The sequence below is a fragment of the Archocentrus centrarchus genome, chromosome 2, assembly GCF_007364275.1.
Source record: "Archocentrus centrarchus isolate MPI-CPG fArcCen1 chromosome 2, fArcCen1, whole genome shotgun sequence".
NCBI lineage: Eukaryota > Metazoa > Chordata > Actinopteri > Cichliformes > Cichlidae > Archocentrus > Archocentrus centrarchus.
In genome coordinates, this window is record NC_044347.1 from 6,119,349 (window position 1) to 6,138,285 (window position 18,937).

An 18,937-nucleotide genomic window follows, 5' to 3' on the forward strand; every position below is an offset into this window, starting at 1 on the left:
GGAACAAACAAATCTGTACAGTGTAAAAATCTGAAAATCACAGTAATGTAAACACCACTGTCAAGGAACTGGAAATACTGATTGGTCTTTACCTACGCATGGGTCTTTGTCAGCTTCCAGGGAGTCGTGCCTATTGGGAAAATGACACAAGATGTCCCATGGTGGCAGACAACATGTCACGCAATCGCTTTCAGACACTGCTTACATCCCTACATTTCACTGACAACACTGATATGTCAAACAGGCAAGCAGAAGATAAGTGCTGGAAGATTCGCCCCTGGCTCAAGATGTTTCGCAAACAATGCCTGGAAGTCACCCCAGAAGAGCACAACTCTATTTATGAGCAAATGGTGTCCTTTAGGGGTACTCACAGCCCAATAAGACAGTATGTGAAAGGCAAGCCCCACCCCTGGGGATTAAAAATTTGGGCGCGCTGCTCTTCATCTGGAATTCTCTGTGATTTTCTGGTCTATGAAGGTGGAACTGGGAAGAAAACCTTACTTGGCATGGGAGGTGATGTTGTGGTCAAGCTGTGTGAAACTCTGCCATCAAACCAAAACTACAAAGTGTTTGCAGACAACTTTTTCACTTCAGCAGCACTGGTTCTTGAGCTTCTACAGCGGCAGATCTACTTTGTAGGAACAATCAGAAGCAATCGCTTGGCTGGGTGTCAGCTTGAGGATGAGAAAAGTCTTGCCAAGAGAGGCAGAGGGGCTGTTGATGTCAGAGTGGAAAAAAAGGAAAGCATTGCCATTGTCAAGTGGTATGACAACAGATGTGTTACCCTGATCTCTTCTTACTGTGCCACAGAACCTCAGGACAAAGCTAAACGCTGGAGCAAATCAGACAAGGCATTTGTGGAAGTCAACAGGCCATTGATTGTGAAGGAGTACAACACATACATGGGAGGGGTCGACCTCCTAGATGACATGTGTCGGTAGACACAAGTACCACATGAGGTCACGGAGGTGGTACCTGTACCTGTTTGGCAGACCATAATGCTGGCCATGGTAAATGCATGGCTGCTCTACCGTCGCTACTGTAAACTACTTGGAGTAAACAAGCCAATGAAACAAAGGAGCTTCCAGGCAGGAGGTGGCATCAAGCTTAATTCTCTTGCGCTCACAAAGGGGTCGACCATCACTCGGCGCCACATCTCCACCTCCACCACCAAAGAGAGTTTCGAGTTGGAGTTCCTGAAGATGTTTGCTTGGACCAGGTTTCACACTGGCCTGTGAAATGTGACAAGCGTGGCCGCTGCAAATTATGCAAGATAAATGCAAACCACAACCCTCTGTGAGAAATGTGATGTACGTCTTTGCTTCACAGAGGAAAGAAATTGTTTCAAGTGTTACCATTCAGCCTAGGCTAAAGTGCCATAAGTGGTGCTAACAACAGTCGTACATGATGCAGCCGATGTAAAAGTTAATGTTTTTGTGCTTTTAATGCACTTTGGTTTGACCAAGAGTAGTTTATTGGTCAATTTTTCAGTTTGTTAACAGTTCCACTTATTTGTGAAGAAGACTTCTAATATGTAGCTGTGCGCAAAGTTTGTGTTGTAAAGCAACTCTAAGGAGGATTTTGTTGTTGAATCCAAGAGCTGAAGTTTTTATTTTGACACAAAGTTGTGGAAATGATAATAAAAAGGTAGTATGTGTTACAAAGCACAGAACAGACTGTCAAGCAAATTCATTTTATATTGAGGATAATATTTACCTTTAATGCCCGATGTGACATATCAGTCACTTTTCAGATCTTTGACACTTGGGGTTTGTATTTTGAAAAAAAAAAAGAAATATTTTCTTTGTATCTGTTTATTCAGAATGATGACCCCCCATAATTTTCCTCCAAGGAGAAATGGGTGTGGGTTCTTATGGGTTAACACTGATGCTTTTTACTCAGATGTGTTAAATTTAGAGGCCCCGTGGTAGACCCAAGGACACGCTGGAGAGATTATGTATCTCGGCTGGCCTGGGAACGCCTTGGGGTCCCCCCGGATGATGGCTGGAGGAGGTGGCTGGGGAGAGGGAAGCTTGGGCTTCTCTGCTTAGGCTTCTGCCCCCCGCGACCCCGGCCCCGGATAAGCGGAAGAAATGGATGGATGGATGGATGGATGGATGGATGGATGGATGGTGTTAAATTTACTCAATATCAATGAGCTGAAGCATCAAATCAGTTCATGGCTTCCATCTAGTGGACTGATAGACGCAGATCAGCTGATGGCAGCTTCCTCTGCCTCACACTGCTGTCAGACTGCATTCAGCTGTATACTGAGATGAAGCAGGAAAGAAGCAGCTGATATTTGGACAGCACACATGATAGGAGGATTTCAGTGTGTGTGTGCTGAGCTGATGTGTGTTTCCTCTGCAGGTGAAGGTAGAAAGTGTGTGGTGAGCTGATTGTGAATTCAGCAGCATGGATCAGTTGTGAGGACAGAGAGGAGGGAGTCCCTCCCTCTAAAAAACCACTCTGTGTGGGGAACATGAGAGCCAGACCAAAGCTCAGAGGTGAGATGACCATCTCTAACTGTCCATGACTCTTCTCCATGTCACAGCTCAGCACTCACATCACTGCTGCATCATTATTCACAGGAAACCAACCTGAACCTGAACCTGAACCTGAACCCAGCTGTGTGTCCTTAAAGAGGGACGATTCAAAGGATCTTATTTTTACCTTTAAATCCAGGTGTTCCTCCTCCTGCAGAGAGGTAATGTGTGTCTAAATGTTGTTCCTGACTCAGTGTTTCTGAATAAATTCTCCATCATGTTTAATGTCAGCTCAGCTCTTTTTCACACACATTTCTGTGTTCATATGTGAAGCGGTGTGTGTTGGAGTTTGTTCCACAAACACAGCAGTCAGAGTGTAAAGAATGGTGTGTAGGAGATGTTTGTGTAGTGCAGAGGCTGAGGTCTGTAGGACTGCAGCTGCTCCAGCAGGGGGCTCCTTTGAGCTGTGCTTCAAACCACAGGAGACACCTTTGTGAGTCTGTATTTGATATCCTGCTGACACGTTTGTCTTCATGAAGGTTTATGGATCATTGTTACTATCCTCACCTGTCTGAGGGGCTGTAATGGTTCATACGTGCTTCCATGTGAGCATGAAGGTTTTCAAACAGTAAAAACAGTGGAGTGATTTTCAATCAGTAACTGTCAGGCAGTCAGTGAAGGGACTTCAATAGGTGGAACCATTTCTCTCCTTCTGGTCCTCGTAAGCATTCTGGATGCAGTTCTGAATCAGCTCTAGTTTCTATTTCTAACATTTGTAGGTAGAACAGAGAGCAGAATACTGCAGTCAGGCCTTCTAAATGTAGAAGCATGTATTAGTTCCTCTAATACGCAGAGATAGAAAAGATCACACTGATTATTTTTCAGCTAATAAACAGATTGATGGAAGGAAATGCTGAGTCTCCTAAAGACATTTCCAAGAGTAGCAGGCATTTGTTGAAAGGAAGCAGAGCTCGAATTGATCAGTGCTACTTCCAAAGCAAATCATTTCACACAGTGCATTCGATCTATAGTGTTTTAGTGACTCAGAGGAAGTTGTTGAGAACTGGGAGCTCAGCAGTGAAAGCACAGAGAGAGAGACTGTCTTACTCCAGGGCGCTTCAGCTGAAAGGAAATCTTTGTGAAGGAGTTGGTGAGAGCTGTTAGGACTAAACCACAGTGAGCTGAAAGCTGTGAACAGCTGCCAGACTGAGATGTAGATTCTCAGTGGGATCACTGAGGGCTAGTAAAGCTTTGCTGCTACAGGGAGTCTCTGCTTCACTCTTCATCCAAACATCCTTCATGGACTTTGAGCTTGTGTTGGTCCCTGTGTGGATGAGAGCTAATTCTTCATGATTCCTTCACAGAGTGGATCAGGAGAGCTCAGAGGTCCCAGTGGTCAGTCTGCCAGCAGCATCCAACACAGCTGGACTCCATATTGATGGTTTGTACATGTACAACAACTACTGTTACATCTGTTCTTTCAGTCATCTCCGTGCTGCACTTTGTACACCAGGGATTGCACTGCTCAACATTGTTACCAAAGATGTCTGCTTCACAGAGAAAATGTGCTTTTTCTTATGGATTTTGATCTCTGTCTATAGATGCTCCACAACCATTTTTATTTAAACCATGTAGGGCAGCAACAGAGGAAATGCAGAAGGAAGTGATCAGAACATTTTGTGTGATGTCCATTATCTTGTTATTACTGAGCAAGTATCTCTATGCTGTCAGCAAAGCTGCAATTAAGTGAACTGTGATATAATGAGGGGCGACTGTAGTAGGAAAGTCAAATCCAAGGTCAGATTAGAGGTCAAAGGTCAAATAGAGATAATATCATAAGATCTGAAAGTTTTACTGTTTCTGGTTTCAATGAAAGAAGTTTTGGTTTTAAAACAGACCTTGAAGCCTTATCATGGAAACTAGAACCAACCAACAACTCAGCATCATTTTTAATCTCAGTGGCCTAAAATGAGTGAAGTTTGACTGCATTTATTTTAGAAACATCTTTGCTGTAGACCAGTAGCTTCTCATTGTGATCTGATGTTTAGCTCTATGATTCAGTCTGATTGGGTCATTCATATAGTATTCTGTTCCAGCTGCTAGAGGAGAACATTGTGACTTTTGTGAGGAATGAGCTGAACAAAATCCAAAAGGTTCTGAGTCCAGATTACCCAGAATGCTTAGAGAGTCATGGGGAGGGTGACAGCCTTGGAGGGTGAGGATAAAGAGCAGAAGAGAAGCACAGAGGCATTTGTGAAAATCACACTGCACGTCCTGAGGAGAATGAAGCAGGAGGAGCTGGCTGACCGTCTGCAGAGCAGTAAGATGATTTCTGTAAAGATTTAAGCTGCTGCCAAAAATAAAATATTTACTAATGTCTCAAGAGATGGACCAAATGTTGGCCTACTTAATATATAATAATTAATTTAATAGCTTATTATTGCATTTTCAGAATACATTGCTCACTCTGTCGACAAGAACTTAAATCTGCTCTGAAGAAGAAGTTCCAGTGTGTGTTTGAGGGCATCGCTAAAGCAGGAAACCCAACCCTTCTGAATCAGATCTACACAGAGCTCTACATCACAGAGGGAGGGACTGCAGAGGTCAATGATGAACATGAGGTCAGACAGATTGAAACAGCATCCAGGAAACCAGACAGACCAGAAACACAATCAGACAAGAAGACATCTTTAAAGGCTCACCTGGAAGAGATGAACCAATCAGAACAGTGCTGACAAAGGGAGTGGCTGGCATTGGGAAAACAGTCTTAACACAGAAGTTCACTCTGGACTGGGCTGAAGACAAAGCCAACCAGGACATCCAGTTCATGTTTCCATTCACTTTCAGAGAGCTGAATGTGCTGAAAGAGAAAAAGTTCAGCTTGGTGGAACTTGTTCATCACTTCTTTACTGAAACCAAAGAAGCAGAATCTGCAGCTTTGAAGACTTCCAGGTTGTGTTCATCTTTGATGGTCTGGATGAGTGTCGACTTCCTCTGGACTTCCACAACACTGAGATCCTGGCTGATGTTACAGAGTCCACCTCAGTGGATGTGCTGCTGACAAACCTCATCAGGGGGAACCTGCTTCCCTCTGCTCGCCTCTGGATAACCACACGACCTGCAGCAGCCAATCAGATCCCTGCTCAGTGTGTTGACATGGTGACAGAGGTCAGAGGGTTCGCTGACCCACAGAAGGAGGAGTACTTCAGGAAGAGATTCAGAGATGAGGAGCAGGCCAGCAGGATCATCTCCCACATCAAGACATCACGAAGCCTCCACATCATGTGCCACATCCCAGTCTTCTGCTGGATCACTGCTACAGTTCTGGAGGATGTGCTGAAAACCACAAAGAGAGGAGAGCTGCCCAAGACCCTGACTGAGATGTACATCCATTTCCTGGTGGTTCAGGCCAAAGTGAAGAAGGTCAAGTATGATGGAGGAGCTGAGACAGATCCACACTGGAGTCCAGAGAGCAGGAAGATGATTGAGTCTCTGGGAAAACTGGCTTTTGATCAGCTGCAGAAAGGAAACCTGATCTTCTACGAATCAGACCTGACAGAGTGTGGCATCGATATCAGAGCAGCCTCAGTGTACTCAGGAGTGTTCACACAGATCTTTAAAGAGGAGAGAGGGCTGTACCAGGACAAGGTGTTCTGCTTCATCCATCTGAGTGTTCAGGAGTTTCTGGCTGCTCTTCATGTCCATCTGACCTTCATCAACTCTGGAGTCAATCTGCTGGAAGAACAACAATCAACCTCCATATGGTCTACGTTATTTAAAAAATCTAAATTACAATCTTTGCACCAGAGTGCTGTGAACAAGTCCTTACAGAGTCCAAATGGGCACCTGGACTTGTTCCTCCGTTTCCTCCTGGGTCTTTCACTGCAGACCAATCAGACTCTCCTACGAGGTCTTCTGACACAGACAGGAAGTAGCTCACAGACCAATCAGGAAACAGTCCAGTACATCAAGGAGAAGCTCAATGAGAATCTGTCTGCAGAGAAAAGCATCAACCTGTTCCACTGTCTGAATGAACTGAATGATCGTTCTCTAGTGCAGGAGATCCAACAGTCCCTGAGTTCAGGAAGTCTCTCCACAAATAAACTGTCTGCTGCTCAGTGGTCAGCTCTGGTCTTCATCTTACTGTCATCAGAAGAAGATCTGGATGTGTTTGACCTGAAGAAATACTCTGCTTCAGAGGAGGCTCTGCTGAGGCTGCTGCCAGTGGTCAAAGCCTCCAACAAAGCTCTGTAAGTTATTATAAAGCTTTCATGAGGTAGACTTTTAAAGCCTGGCTATTGCTGCTGAAGCGCCCGTTACTTGCCCTCAATAGCGGCGAACAGCTGGTTGAGATGTGGCGTATCAGCTCGGAGTTGGCTGATCAAAGGAACGTTGATCAGCTGGCGTATTACCGTAACTCCGCAACCGTTTGTCCTATCGAAAAAATGCGAAAATATGGTTCCTGAAATCCCAGAAATTTCACGTCACAGCCACATAGGGGTAATACGGTATTTGTTGCCGGAAGTCCGCGAACGGTGGCACTTTTGAAGTATGTCGTGTCACATGGGATACATTCGGTGTTAAAAGGTTAAATACACTTTAAAGGAAATCACTTATTTCTTTTTTTCTTCTAATGATCCATATAGTTTTTTTTTTTGGATATTTGTCACGTTTAAATATTTTCAGATCATCAAATTTTAATAATTTAACAGCTGTAAATATTACACATGTAATTTTTAGATAATTGAGTTCATTCATTGAGGGATTTTTTTTTCTCTTGGGCCTGTCATGTCTGGCAGTTTTTACAATCGGAATGATGATCGGAATACATTCTTGTACCAAACATATTTGATTTTACAAGCAAATATGTAAGTTTGTAAGTTTTCTAAAGGTTAGTCTTGTTAATGTTTGCATTTTATTTTTACTCTTGCCAGATCTGACAGGCAGGAAGAAAAAAAGAAAGAAAGAAGCCAAAATAAAAAAGGAGAGAACAGAGAGAGAAAAAAAATAATAATAGAAGATAGATAGATCCACATACACATTCACCTTTATATACATGCATATACACATACACATACACACACACACATATATACATATAGTCTTGCTGTAGTTTGTAGTAATGTGTGTTTGCCTCTGTCATGGAACGTACTGAATAATGAGGGCAAAAAGCTGCAACCACCCCCATCCGGATCCAGAAGCAAGTAGGGAAAGACCCACGGGACCCAGGCCATCCTCGGCCCACCAGGAGCTCAGAGGACCCGAGGTCACACATCCCGATGGCACCATGCACACACACTAGAGGAGGAAGGAGGGAGACCCCAGACAGAGCCCCCACAGTCAACGGGCAAGAGCCCAGAGAGCCTGAGGCAATGAGCAGCCCACCCCCCCAGCAGGCCGGCACCTCCCAGCACGAGCCGAGAATTTTAATTATTTAAATTATTATTGTCCCTTAATTGTTTAAATCATCATTTTTAATATAAATCCCAGCTCGCCCTGCGGGCAGTCTTTGTCCTCTGAGCTCAGGTCCTCTACCAGAGGTCTGGGAGCTTGAGGGTCCTGCACAGTATCTTAGCTGTTTCCAAGACTGCCCTCTTCTGGACAGAGATCTCATTTGTCATTCCTGGATCTGCTGGAGCCATTCTCCCAGATTAGGGGTCACTGCTCCGAGTGTTCCGATTACCATGGGGACAACTGTTACCTTCACCTTCCACGTCCTTTCTAGCTCTTCTCTGAGCCCTTGGTTTGGTTTTGAGCTTCTCATGTTCACTTGCCTCTCTTGGTATTGCAACGTCTATCACAACGGCTTTCTTCCTCTGTTTGTCCACCACTGCTATGTCCGGTTGGTTAGCCATCACAAGTTTGTCTGTCAGTATCTGGAAGTCCCACACGATCTTAGCTCTGTTATTCTCGACCACTCTTTGGGGCGTATTCATGGATCTTTGTTGTTTCATCCAGGACAATGGTTCTGACACTCACTAGTCCTTGGCCTTTTTCCTTCCGCTTAGCATACAGTCTCAGGGTGCTGGATTTGGGGTGAAACCCTCCAAGGTAAGGAGCTTTCTCATCTTAACATCAGTGGTCATTTCATAGTAGGTATCCATAGCCAGTTTTGTCAATGATCTGGCTGAGGGGATTCAGGCCTATGCAGAACAGCAGTGGTGCAATTGTTTGAAATTTGCCTCCAGTGTTGTTATCCACATTCCCAATAAGTTCCTAATGAAAGCTATTACTGTCCTGTTGATTTTGTAGAGTTCTAGGCATTCCAGGATCCATTTGTGTGGCATTGAGTCAAAGGCTTTCTTGCAATCATCCCAGGCAGTGCACAGGTTGGTCAGCCTGGTCTTACAGTCTTGAGTGACTGCTCTGTTTACTATGCATTGAGCCACGTTCCTGCTCATCTTAGCTGCTATGATGCCTGACAGGAGTTTCCATGTTGTACTGAGGCAGGTTATTGGCTGGTAGTTGGATTTGACCGATCCCTTCTAGGGGTCCTTGGGGATCAGGACCATATGGCCTTCAGTCAGCCATTTTGGGTGTGTCTTAGCCTCTAGCAGTTGGTTCATTTGTGTTGCCAGGTGCTCATGGAGTGTATTAGCTTCTTTAACCAGTAGGTGTGTATCATGTCAGGGCCTGGTGCTGTCCAGCTCTTCACATGTGAGACTCTTTCTTGGATGTCTGCAACTGTGATGGTTACTGGAACCTGTTCAGGGAGGTTGCTGTGGTCTTCTCTTAGATCCACTAACCACTGAGTATTGGTGTTGTGTGACGCATCCTTCTCCCATATGCTCTTCCAGTATTACTGCATCTCCAGTCTTGGTGGGGGTGCTGTTCTCATATTGTTCCGACTGAGAGTAAACCTTGGATGGTTCAGTGGAGAACATTAAATACATATTGATGATCATGTAAATGTGACAATATGTAACAAACTAAGACATCATTAAGGGGGCAAATATGTTTTCACAGCACTGCATTAGGTTTCAGCAATTTGCTTCATAGCTCCAGTTGTCCTATTGCTCCTCTGTGGCATCACTGCCTTCCAACAGGAGCCTGTAATTATGGTGCTGCTATCCACCCTCCTTATCATACAAAAAAAAAAATGAAACACAAACAGGCACATTGTGAGTTTGTTTCTCACTTCCAGGATGAAGAAGCATTTGCTTGACAAACACCACTGTCTGATTCAGCCTCTTAATTTCTGAACATACATTGACTGGATGGCAGCTGAACAGTTATAATGTTGTTTATTTATGACGTCTACCAACTTTTCAACTTAGACAGACAGTTCTGTTATATCCAGGTAGTTTTTTTCTGTGTAAAATATCTCTCCTCTCTCGCACTCTTCACTGTTCCCTCCCCAACACAGCAGGAAACAAGTTAAGGAGATGAGATAAAGTAACATCTGTGGATGCACAGTTACATTAAGCATCAATTAAAAAACACAAAAAACAAAAAACAAAACAGTCCAACAGTCAGAAATATGCTCCTCCTATTTATTCTCATATCTGATGAGAACTATGATGGATCAGTGTCACTCCACACACACAAAGTATGGATGCTCAGACATGCCTGTGTTGCAAGTTTTGGTTATTTGTGGATGATGCAAAACTGTAGCAAAGCAGATTTAAATTAGTTCATTAATGGGGAAATTAGATTAAAAGATTGGTGAGCTATTGCCGGTCACTTTGACCATTGTTGACACCATCGTCCATCAGCACAACCCTGCACTATATGTTATATCTCCTCAGGCTGAGCAGCTGTAACCTGTCACAGAGAAGCTGGGAAGCTCTGTCCTCCTCTCTTCAACTAGAAGACTGTGAGCTGACAGAGCTAGACCTGAGTAACAACAACCTGCAGGACTCAGGCTTGAAGCTGCTGCTTGCTGGATTGGAGAGTCCCCGCTGTAAACTTGAGACACTCAAGTCAGATCATGTGGTTTGTGATTTGATTTGAGATCTTTTACCAAATTCTTGCTATATTTAATTTATATCCTGACATGTCCTTACTTGTAAATCTCTTCATATTCATGTGACTTGTGTTAATGTTACTGTCCTATTATAGGTTAAACTGTAATAATTAGGGGTGGGACTTTAACGCCTTAATTTTGATTAAGTGATTACGGGGAAAATAACGATTAAAAATTTAAAGCATTTTAATCACACTTTGCACAGTGGAACGTTTCTCAGTCCACGAGTTCCAGGCATACAGATTATATCGATGACACTGTGATGAGCTTGTGTGAAAATTCAGGGGCCGCATCCTGCGAAGGCTGCATCCTCTTCTGTCTCGCTGTTTAACCAGCTGCTTTTCCACAGCTGTGTAAAAGCAGCTGGTTAAACAGCAAACAACTTTTGCTCCTTTTTGTTATGATGCTTTACTTTATTTCAGGAGTTTGCTTATCACAGGAGCACTTCCACCCTTCATTGGTCTGTGTAGTAGACTGGTGGGAAAATAAACAAAATATTGAAGTTTAAGCTTATGTATATTGATTCATTCATCACGAAATTTAAATGATACTTTCGTGTTAAATATTGAAATGTGATTAATTCGATTAATTAATTAGAAAGCTCCTAATTAATTAGAATATTTTTTTAATCAAGTCCCCCCCCCAACAAATATATGAATTATTGGGGAAGAAAACAAACATTTTAGAGGAACCTGTGTATTCGACTCAGAGCTTTAGCTGTGAAGCAGACTCTAATGTGCTTCTCCTCCTCATCAAACATCATCATCATCATCATCATGAGTCTGTCACTCATCTGCATCATCATTCCACTCTGCTTCACTCCCAGCAGCTGAAAACAGTCAGACAGCTGCAGCACAAGGTTCAGTTAGCTTTGCTCAACAATAGAAAGAAATGTGCTCCAAAGAGATACTTTTACTTTCTTACTCTGAGTACATTTCACAGTCTGTACTTTTACTTGAGTAAAAGTGAAAAAGTACAAGCTACTCTGGTAGAGGTACTTCAACCTTTTCCAGAAGTATTTTTTAACACAAGTACTTTTAAGAAAAGAATGTCAGTTCTTTTGTAAATGCAGTGAACTTTGCTGCATTGAAGAGAGTTGTGGAGTATTAATTGTTTCCTTATTTTAATATATATGTGAAACATATGATTTGGACCTGTGAATTACAGTGTGAAAAGTCAATATAAGCCATGTCTCCATACACTTATAAACTATTTCTATCCCATATTATATTGCACTTAAGCCCCTTACAAAGCTACAGTGGACAATTTATGTGTTCACCAATGATCTGTGATATTGGAAAATTTGGTATTGAACTGTGTGGTTTCTTGATCGTGATGTTGTGTTTGAAGGAATTCTTGGTTACACAGTCTTTATAGAATAACATAAGATTTATTATAAAAAAGACAATGTGAAAATACAGACGCTCGAGACATCTGGGTGAGAAAGAAGGCCAATGATCTTCTGCACAACGAACAAAGAAACTTACAGCCTTATATATGCTTTAACATCTGTTACTCATGTTGTCACACATAGACTGGTTTCTGCCAGTTTTCTTGGAGGGGCTCAGAGACCCCCAATTTTACAACTTTCCTTTTTTGGTGAAGTTAAACAGTGAAGATGAGCTCCCAAACTGAGAGTTCCCTTGTTGGAATTTTCTTACACCTTTAGGAGACAACATAAATGCAGTTTCACATTCAGGCACTACAACTGATACCAAGTAAACACAACACAACTTTTAAAGGAACCTTCTGTACTTTTATCATATAGAGCAGATGTCCAGCCATCAGTTTGTGCCCTGAAGCTCTGCTTACTTGTGTTATGCAGCAGGACAATGATCCAAAACACACCAGCAAGGCCACCTCTGATTGGCTAAAACAAAGTCCAGGTGAGATGCTTTGGCCTTAAACAGGCCGTTCATGCTGGAAAACCCTCCAAACGGCTGAATTAAAACTATTCTGTAAAGAAGAGTGGACCAAAATTCCTCCACACTGATGAGAGAGACTCGTCAGAAATCACAAACACGTGATTGCTGCCAAGGGACACAACCAGTTATTTGTCAGGGTTGCTGCTGAGGCCGGCAAGGCAGAGGACCCCAATGCAAAATGAGCACATGTTCATGTACTGTTGTAATAGTTGTTAAAGTACAGCTGAAGAAAAACATTCATGCATATCAGATTGACTTCCTTGTGCTTCAGTTTCTTTGTAATGACATTCACTGAAGTTACTCATGCACTTCCTGACACTGTATTAACATCTGTCACCCTACACTATGCAGCAAGTTGCTGGTTATCATAGGAAGTCATTGATGTGATTGTGTTTCCTTGTGTAAGGAAGCAGAATAAATCCTGCATTAAGCTGTAAACAAGCTTATGTTGTGTGCCATTATTTCATATACAGAACTGCAGGATTTGAACTACACCTCCCTTACATTCACCAGGCCGGGGGTGGGGTGGGGGTGGGGGGGGCAACACACGCCCATGCAAACATACATATACTGTACACACACTTCATCCTATTGGTACATTCAGTACTTCCCTGTATCACACAGCCTGCCTTACAAGGCTCTACTGCACTTCTTATTTTCATCCTCACACTCAGGTCAGTACAGCTCATCTTCCTAACTTCATACTTTCTCATTCATTACACTGATTATAATTATATATGATCATAATTATAGATGATTAACTATTAGCAACAGACCTGAGAAAGACCTCCTGTTCATGTCATTACTGCACTTCATTCACAATCATTACAGAATGATTCTTCTCACTTATTCTGTAATTTTATAATGCTGCCTTTCAAGCAAAATTACCATTAGCAGAATCACATATGTGTATATTATGAATAACATACTTTAATCACTAACATGAGCTACCTGGATATTCTTTTCCTCTCTGAAAGGCCTCTGTCTCTGTGCTGAGGGTCTGGATCTGTCTGAGGGATTTCCCTCTGCCTCTTTTATTTTTATTATCATAAATGTGCTTGTATTAATTTGTGGTGTTGCCACAGTAAACAATATCTTTATACATACAGCAGATTTCAGTCTTTTTATTTACAGCTGTAAAATATCTCCACAGGATGCTCCTTTTCACTTACTGCAGCCTACATGCGTATGCTCAGTGCTGCTGAGTCATGTGATGGCACAGCACAAATCACAGAAGAGCAGGAGATGAGGGGGAGGAGCAAAGTGTGCGAGGAATGGTGTTTGTGTAGATGTTGAATTTTTGATGAAACAGGAGCAATGGAGTATTGAATGTAGTATCAATTCTATCACTCTAGTATTAATCTGATACCAATATCATCATTGATATCAACTATCAGTTTAGGATTGATCAACCCACTAGTAGAGCTCCAATTAAATTAAATTATAAATCAGTGTTACTGAAGAAGACTAATCCTTTACTAATTGTTTTGATATTATTGTCTTTTCAGACTGAGTCTCTGTGACCTCTCAGAGAGAAGCTGTGAAACTCTGTCCTCAGTTCTCAGCTCCCAGTCCTCTAGTCTGAGAGAGCTGGACCTGAGTAACAATGACCTGAAGGACTCAGGAGTGAAAGCTTTATCTTCTGGACTGGAGAATCCACATTGTAAACTGGAAACACTCAGGTCAGCATTCTTCAAATGTTCAACGGATGACTAAAATCTGGTTTCCATTAGTGTCTAACTGATGCAGGACTGTGTCTGCTGGGATTTGTCAAACTATCTAAACTGTGGCAGTTTTTTCTTGTTCAAATAAATTTATTTTTGAGTTTCTTTATGTTAAAGATTTCTTTAAATCATCTCCTGAGCCTTGAATCTGGACTGAAATGCTTTCAGAGTTTTTCCAAACTGGCTGATGGATCTGATCAAAAGGCAAAAATAGTACAAAGAAAAGTGTTGGATGTTGCTGACCATGGTTAAATCCTGTTTTCTGCAGTTTGTTCTTCTTCGTCTCTTTGTGTCTGATTCTTAATGAAGTCTTTCCTCATGTGCACCTTTAAATGATGTCAGCCTCACCAGCAGCACAGTTCAGTGGAGGATGATGTTTAGCTGCCACTTTGGTTCTGCAAAGATTTGATGGGTTGTGATCAAATTAGTTTCAGATGTTCATGTTGTCCTCACAATGAAATATAAGAACTTAACAATCAGCAGACTTTTAATTTGGTGCCATCATCTGCTCAGACTTCTAGTTTGACCAAAACTTTCATTCAAACCAAAAAGCAGCAAAACTAATGACACTCCCATCAGCCTCAGTCCTACTTTATGTAGATTTGATCATCATTTTGACTTCACTGATTTTATCACTTGTAGACTTTAACATTTAGACTGACTTGGTTATTTTGAACTCCTGTTTCAGTCATTTCATTTTCAAATGATTTGTTGCTGCAGTTTGTTGTCTGCATGCAGCTGCTCTGCTGTTCTCTAAGAGTATCTGTCATGTCTGCAGGCTGTCAGGCTGCCTGATCACAGAAGAAGGTGTAAGTCTCTGGTCTCAGCTTTGAGCTCCAACCCCTCCCATCTGAGAGAGCTGGACCTGAGCTACAACCATCCAGGAGAGGCAGGAGTGAAGCTGCTGGAGCAGCTGAGACTGGAAACTCTCAGGTATGGAGAGGCCTGTTGCAGCCACAGACAGTGTCTGTTAGAGGAGGAAGCTGTACTTCACTCTGGCCCTGTCTGATGACTTCATGCTGGATACGAGTGTTATCTGAACAGTCACACATAGAGGAACCTTTTTACTTTGCTTCTATCAGAAAGTCTGCTTGAACAGAAACAGTAGATATCTTTATGGAGTCTCAAAGGAGAAAATCTCCATCAACAACAATGGAGCAACCAGTTCAAAGTGATCTCTGCAGAGGAACAGTCTCACATTTTACCCTCTGACCATCAATGGGATTAAGTTTCATAAATCAATAATGAGCCTTTCTATTGATTTCCAGTGGCTCATGTTCCTGTTAGGAGAATCTGAAATATTGATCATCAAAGTCAGTGAGAAAAATCAAAGTGAAGCAGACGAGTATGAGAATCAGAGTGAGTGAAACAGAGCAGGAGAATCCAAAAACAGAAAACTAATGAAAGTGAAGTGACAGATGCTTCCTTTGTAGTTCCCTGCAGCTGCCTTTGTTTGTGCACTGCAATAATGATCTGATCATTGATCCACTCTGATCATTAATATTCAGACCAAGTAGCAGCACATCAAGGACAGGAGAACAAAAAGTCAGCAGGTCCCTCTGTGATCATTTCCATGCAGAAAAATACAACAAACCTGTTGCATCTTTTCCAGAGCTGTTAATTAACAGCTCCCAGAGTCACTGATGTTCTCCATTTAGAACAAACACAAAGAGGACACAATCTGACAATCAGTGTCTAACAGTGTGTGTCTGAGAGTGATGTAATGTCCATGTGTGCATGCTGAAAGAGACTGTGCTGCTCTGACCCCCCTCCTCCTTTCAGGGTGGAGCCTGCTGGAGTCCGATGGCTGATCCCAGGTCTGAGGAAGTGTAAGTGTGTTTTTAATGTGATTGATGAAAACAAAGCAGCACACATTCAACCATCTTCAAACTGTCACATCACTCATTCACATCTCTGATGTCAGGAGTCATCATCAAAGTGTCAATCAATGAACAGATGATGGATCAATAACTGCAGCTGGATTGTGTTTGTTCTCTCCATCAGATTCCTGTCAACTCACAATCGACACAAACACAGTAAACAGAAAACTACAACTGTCTGACAACAACAGGAAGGTGACACATCTGATCACATGGCTTCAGTCATATCCTGATCATCCAGACAGATTTGATTATTGGCCTCAGCTGCTGTGTAGAGATGGTCTGACTGGTCGCTGTTACTGGGAGGTCGAGTGGAGAGGAGGAGTTTATATATCAGTGAGTTACAGAAGAATCAGCAGGAAAGGAGACAAAGATGACTGTGTGTTTGGAAGGAATGATCAGTCCTGGATTCTGAACTGCTGTCGTTATGATCGCTACGCTGTCTGTCACAACAACAGAAGAACATCCATCTCCTCCTCCTCCTCCTCGTCCTCCTCTTCCTCTGTCTCTAACAGAGTAGCAGTGTATGTGGACTGTCCTGCTGGCACTCTGTCCTTCTACAGAGTCTCCTCTGACACTCTGATCCACCTCCACACCTTCAACACCACATTCACTGAACCTCTTTATCCTGGATTTGGGTTCTGGTTTAGACCATCAAGGGAGACAGAATATTATGACTTCATGATGCATGTGGTTCCTACAGCAGATGTGCTCAGAAAATATCTTCATCCGCCTGAGTTCACTTTAGTGTAAATGACCCTTTAGAAGCTAGATAGAAATGTCATTATTTGCCAACAATGATTTTTCTGTGGTTCAGACTCCAATGAAAAGACAAAAGTCTGTAAATCATTCATTGATCCAAATGATTAAATATCTGACTTCCAGGTGAACGTGGCTGGCTAGAAGGTGTGCTCTCATTGTCCCCCAGCTTCCACCAATACTTACTACCATATACTACGCGCTACTGCCAAGACTCTTCAAGTGAGTGGATTGTGTGACATCTAATGAACATTTTTCGTTCACGTTCTGGTGTTATGAGACATTAACATGTCAAAACAAACAAAAATCCAATCAAAAAGGTTGATGGCGACTGCTGATGTGCTTATCGAGAAGCTACCACAAGCCTCCGAGGACACCGAGGCCCTAATACGCAAAGTTTCTGAAGTTTTTGTGAGGTGTTTGGAACAAAAACTGTCCAAGCTCTCAGAGGCTCTGGACAAAGTTTCTTCTGCAACACGCATCACAGCAGCGAAGCAGAGGGTTGCGAATGTAGAGAACACCGTTAACGACCTGGAGGGGAGGCTGGCGGAAGCCGAGAGGAAAATCATAACAATGGTTAACGGTTTGGATGACATGGAAAATAGAAGCAGACGAGACAATATTCGGAGTATAAACCTGAAGGAAGGGTAGAGGGCAAGAACCCTATCCAGTTTTTCGAAAACTTGGCTCCCCTCACTGCTTGGTCTGGATAGGAACCCCGTGGCCAAATCCACATTAAAATGGACCGCGCACATCGAGGTCTCGGCCCACAAGGCCAGTAATTATCAAGCTTCACAATTCCAGAGACAAGCAGCGGATTATGGCAGCGGTAAAGGCGACACCTGAGCTGAAACACGAGGGGCAGCGGATTTACGTGTATCAGGATTTATCCTCAGCAGTCCGCGAGAAAAGACGACGCTTTAATGAGATGTGCCAAGCTCTCATTAAGAAAGGCATCCGCTTCGACATGCGATACCCCGCTACGCTCACTGTGTCTCATAATCGCACTCAACATGAATTCAGTACGCCAGAAGAAGCCCAGAGCTTTATTGATTCTCTGGGATGAGAAGGTGGCAACAGAGGAGAAATACACTAACAACGCGGCCTTCTGGACTACGTAAGTGCGTTAAGCATATACTGCTTCGAAGAAGGAAAAAAGAAAAGCAACAATGGGGAGTGGACTCCATTTAACCCTTTCCTCTCACAAGTATATGGATAGAGTCAAATCTTTTATTAAGTAATTATTCATCTAAATATTCTGCTTCTTTATAATAGACAGTAGCCTGGTTTAATTTTCAATTTTGGGGAAGCTGGAGTGGATTCTTGATTTTGTTTTTCCCTGTGGAGACAGCCTATAGCTACACCTGGTTTTTTTTTTCACCACCGGTAGGTTGCTCTTTATGTTTTGTAAAATACCTACAGTACATTTATTGTGTAACTTGCTTGTTGTTTTTGTTTTATGTATATAGTTTTTTGGCCATCAGGGTATGGTAACAGTGTTCATACCAGTACAGGTAGTTCTGATTAAAGCTTAATATTGGTTACTGATTTTATGTTTTGTTTTGGATCCTTTGATTTATTCTGGGGTAGTATTTTGTATAGGATCAATTTGAGGTGGTTATATGAGTAATATCAGAATATTAACCCTCAACGTGAGGGAATCAACCATGTTATTAAGAGGTGTAAAATACTCTCCATGCTTAAAAAGACAGGGTTCAGGTTGCATTGCTACAGGAAACTCACCTAACTGATCTTGAACACCTAAAACTGAAAAGGGATTGGGTGGGACAAATTTATTACTCCTCCTATAACTCCAAAAGCAGGGGGGTAGCAATATTGATTCATAAAAGTTAGCCTTTACTGTGGATAAAATTATAAAAGATGCAGATGGACGATTTGTCGTAGTCACTGGGCTCCTCCATGGTGAACAGATTCTTCTAGACAGTGTGTACGCCCCAAATATGTATGACATTGCGTTTTACTCAAAATTTCTGGCTGAAGTCTCCTTGATTTGCCCTACCCATGTTTTGATAGGTGGTGACTTTAACTGTGGCATTGATCCCAGTGTGGATTATAACCCACCCAAAAATCAACCACCCTCAAAAATGGTAGGAGCCACAGTCGAACTGTGCACTGATCTTGAGCTGCTTGATGCCTGGAGACTATGTAATCCACATGTAAAAGATTTTACTTTTTT

The 18,937-nt window shown here is 42.4% G+C and overlaps 1 pseudogene; it reads left to right on the top strand.

Moving 5' to 3' along the window:
• Positions 1–998: 998 nt before the first annotated feature.
• LOC115798397 (protein NLRC3-like) lies at positions 999–17,127 on the top strand (annotated as a pseudogene).
• Positions 17,128–18,937: the final 1,810 nt, after the last annotated feature.